This window comes from Magnolia sinica, chromosome 12, assembly GCF_029962835.1.
Source record: "Magnolia sinica isolate HGM2019 chromosome 12, MsV1, whole genome shotgun sequence".
Classification (NCBI taxonomy): Eukaryota; Viridiplantae; Streptophyta; class Magnoliopsida; order Magnoliales; family Magnoliaceae; genus Magnolia; species Magnolia sinica.
In genome coordinates this window covers 57,625,071-57,629,794 of record NC_080584.1, presented here as the reverse complement: position 1 = coordinate 57,629,794, position 4,724 = coordinate 57,625,071, and the positions used below count along the sequence as shown (strand labels likewise).

Sequence of the window (4,724 nt, the reverse complement as noted above, 5' to 3'; positions counted from 1 at the left end):
CTGAGGACTCTCATGTGCAAAGAAGTAAATGCCTTTCTTCTCTTGCTTCTACCATCTATTGTCATTTTCTTATACTGCTGAAAGACGTTCTTTAATGACAAATTACAGGAGAAACAGTAGGAGAGGTGAAACCAGTGGCCAACATAAATAAAAGGAAGGCAATGATGTATTGCCTAGTTTGCAAATAAATACCAATCATGGGAATGATATACATGATTTATGATTGATTTTGCTTATATGGATTATTATACCTTATTATACCTTTTCTTTTTTCTTTTGAGTGACCCATCTGTCACTACTATGATGTATTGCTTGGTTTGCAAATAAATACCAATCATGGCAATGATATACGTGACTTTTGATTGATTTTGCAGATTCCTTAACAAAATTTCAGATTTTTCAGTAACTGGCAAATGAGAACTTAACTACTCCAGTTGCTTCTTCGTCAGTTAGAATAACAGGAAACCAGAGTGCACCTATTGAAGAAATTCACCTTGAAACAAGGTCAAGAGATCCTTCAACTGTTGTAGGAGCCTCGATATTTGCATCTCTATCAAATCTTAGAAAAGATTTGAAAGTTCTTCCCTCAGCACCCACCCCAAACAATGAGGATTTCTAACAAGAATTAGAAAGGGCTTCCCTGCCTTCTGCATGTACAGCATCAGACAACTATATGAAAGCATCACTTAAGGAAGACAAATTGGTATAACCAGTTCATTCTTTTAAAGATCTGCTAAATTTTTCTTCAGCAAATAGTATGATGGTTGATATTTGATTTGTCGCTTAGCTTCTTCCCAAGTTCTTCAACATATCATTTTTTATTAGATGACCATCACTTGCATTTTCAACGATTTATACATGCCTATATGTTTAATGCCATGTTGCATCTTAGTGTTGAGATGACATTCAATTATTTGAATTTGTCTTGAAATTGGATGCAATGCATAGGCACTTCAGCATACAGACATAAAAATCCTCAAATTGTCCTTTTTGAACAATTTAGGTATAGGCATTTGCATTGCTTACACCTTTAAAGTTATAAATGTCTCTATCCAGATGCTTCAAAGATGATGCTTGCGGATAAGACTTGCCAGCATGTCACATGTATTACTTTGTGAGAGCCATCCATCAGATAGATCCACCAAGCACGTTTCTTGGCCTCACTAAACTAGTTGGCATTCATGTATGGAGAAGATGGACAGTTAAAAAATGTTGAGTAGCAGTTCACCTATACCATATATTTAGTTCAGCTGAGAGATTTTGCATTCTCAACAGTTACTGTGTAATTTTCATATATTTAGTGTTGATTCCAAAAATTTTGTTTTCCTTGTGGATTTAATGATGATGTAGGCATCTGAATTTTGAATTTTTCTTTTATTGGAACTAATGAATATGATGACCAAATTACAGAGAATATCACAGGTCTGAGCAAAGTAGAACTGCTGTTGTTGCATTTGTACTCAATGATCTTGGTAATTCTTATGGAATGTTTGAATCCATCTAAAATGAAAGTTTCTATATAAGGTCTTTTTCAATGCTACTACAGTGCTTGAAAAGTCAATGTTCTTGGTTTTGTTAATGTGTTAACTGAAATACTTGGAATAGTTAAAGTCGTTAGCAAATGGGGCTGCGTTCAATCTGAAATCTAGAACTAATTGATCATATGCCATTATCTACTTTTTGATTTCTCTGTCCTCTTAAAAAGACTGGGTACATTACTTTTTGAATTCTCTGTCCTCTTAATTCATTTTACGGGTTGCCATTCAATGCATCCTTGACAAGCTTCCTTTATTTCAATTGCCTGTTACTCTCTTCATGGTATTTCATTACATCACAATTCTTGGTTGATACCCATGCTAAAAAAGGCTTGAAAAATAGAACTGGTTAACCATGCTAAGCCAACTTGGAACTCTGCGAGTCAATTAATTTAATTTTTAAATTTCCAAGAAGAATATAAGCTATAGGAAGTGCAGAAAAGAGAGAGAGAGAGAGAGTAAAAAATAAAAAAAAAAAGAATATGGGCCTAGCTTCTACAAGTTGAGTTCTTCGACTCGACTAAGTTTTAAGACTCCACTCAGTTACCATGAACTTGAGAAAGTTTCTCCCTCATCTATCTTTACTTTTTGTTTGGAATATTTGAATTTCTTTCATAATGAATTTTTAATTATAATATGTTCTGGCATCTAATTTGAGCTATTTATTAAATATGCACATTTTTTTTTCAATAAGGTGCAACATATTCAAAATGCAACAAATATACCTCTGTTTTTCATAATTTCCATTATGTGGCCATTGGAGTATTCAACTGTGAATGTAGAGCCACAACATGGTGTATTTGAATATGTGGCCTAATTTTTGCAGGTTCACAAAGAGGAAACTATATGAGTTTGTTTTCCTCGGGAATCAACTACAGGTTTCGTATGCTCCTTAGTTTGAGTCACTTTCTGATATGAAGGAGAAATTGGAAGGCAGAAGAAAAGAAGTTCTAAGCCCACTAAGCTGTGAGTTTCTTCTAAGAATTGCTTTTAATGGACACCATTTTAAATAGAGGAAATACACAATGTTCAGTCAACTAATTTGACTAGGACCAGCAAATTGTACATGTGTTAGCCTGCCATTTGGTGATCCATAACTGTCCAAGTGATTTCTTTGAAGGAATATAGATACACTAGTAATGCAACCCTCATCACATATAATGTAATATCAACATCTTAGTCATAATCAACTCAAAATCAACCTAGTACATAGAAGAAATATAGATACACTAGTAATTCTCCTCAATATCTTCATATGGATGTTTCTTGCTTTACTTACCTTTTATGTAGTTTTTAAATGTATTAGCTCGAAATTGATGGAGCGGACCCGGATGTGCGTCGGAGCTATCCGGATGTTGAGCGGGGGTCCTTGGAAGGTGGGAACCGCTGTTATGACCATGATAAAGCTGTCCATTTCGTATGGACAGCATTGGAGTGGCCTGGCCATTTGGACAGTCCATGTTTATGTATTTGCTCGAAATTGATGGAGCAGACCCGGATGTGCGTCGGAGCTATCCAAATGTTGAGCAGGGGTCCCTGAAAGGTGGAAACTGCTGTTATGACCATGATAAAGCTGTTCATTTTTTATGGACAGTATTGGAGTGGCCTGGCCATTAGGATAGGCCGTGTTTATGTATTAGCTCAAAATTGTTGGAGCAGACCCTAGTATAACTTTAAACCTAAACCTACACCTAAAACTAATACCTAAAACTAAATATCATGACGGGGACAGTGCCCCTGACCGTTGATTCCTTCCTAGGACCCACCATGGTGGTTATTTAAAATCCAACCTGTTGGTAAGTTCACACAGACCTAAACCTATAACCTTAACCTAAATCAAAACCTATAACCTAAACCCTAACCTATAACCTGTAACCTATAACCTAAACTTATAACCTAAAACCTAAACATAAACCTATAACCTATAACCTAAAATCTAAATGTATTCTCAAATCCCTAAACATAAACCTACACCTAATCCCAATCTCAACTCCATAACATAAACCTAAACCTAAACTTGAAAACCCAAACCTATACCCGATCCTGAACCTAAACTCGATTTCCTAAACCTAAACCTTAACCTATTCTCAATTCCCAAAAGTTATAACCTTTAACCTAAACCTAAACCTAAACCTAAACCTAAAACCTAAATGTATTCTCAAATCCTTAAACCTAAACCTACACCTAATCCTAACGTCACCTCCTTAACCTAAGCCTAAACTTGAAAACCCAAACATAAACCCGATCCCGAACCCGAACCCGATTTCCTAAACCTAAACCTTAACCTATTCTCAATTCCCTAATGCTATAACCTATAACCTAAACCTATAACCTAAACCTATAACCTAAAACCTAAACCTAAACCTATACATAATCCTAATCTCAACTTCTTAACCTAAACCTAAACTTGAAAACCCAAACCTAAACCCAAACCGGATTTCCTAAACCTAAACCTTAACCTATTCTCAATTCCCTAAACCTTAACCTATAACCTAACCTAAACCTAAACCTATAACCTACACTTATAACCTAAACCTAAACCTATAACCTTAACCTGTAACCTTAACCTAAACGTAAAACCTAAAACCTAAATGTATTCTCAAATCCCTAAACCTAAACCTAAACCTAAACCTATAACCTACAACATTAACATAAACTTATAACCTAAAACTATAACCTACAACATTAACCTAAACCTATACTTATAACTTAAACCTATTCTCAAATCCCAAAACCCATAACCTAAACCTAAACCTATAACCTAAACTTAAACCTTAACCTATAACCTAAACCTTAACCTATAACCTAAACGCAATTACCTAAACCTTAACCTATAACCTAACCTAAACCTAAACCTATAACCTACACTTATAACCTAAACCTAAACCTGTAACCTTAACCTAAACGTAAAACCTAAACCTAAACCTAAAACATAAATGTATTCTCAAATCCCTAAATCTAAACCTAAACCTATAACGTACAACAATAGCATAAACTTAGATCCTTACTCTTGCTCGGGTGGTATACTCTCAGGAGTTTCAACACCCGGTCAAGGGTTCAAGTATCCATTGGTGGTAAAATTCCACTAGCGTGAGTGTGTGGGGTGTGTGTGCGTGTGTAGCAAAAAATAAAATTAAAAATATATATATATATATTAGCATAAACTTATAACCTACAACATTAACTTAA

The 4,724-nt window shown here is 35.0% G+C and overlaps 1 long non-coding RNA gene across 1 annotated transcript; it reads right to left on the bottom strand.

Annotated features, from left to right (window-relative positions):
* Window positions 1-262: 262 nt before the first annotated feature.
* On the bottom strand, window positions 263-1,596 carry LOC131221419 (uncharacterized). Its single transcript, XR_009159260.1, has 2 exons — window positions 1,150-1,596; window positions 263-378 (listed from the first exon to the last, which is right to left on the bottom strand). It is a non-coding gene; the product is annotated as an uncharacterized LOC131221419 (long non-coding RNA).
* Window positions 1,597-4,724: the final 3,128 nt, after the last annotated feature.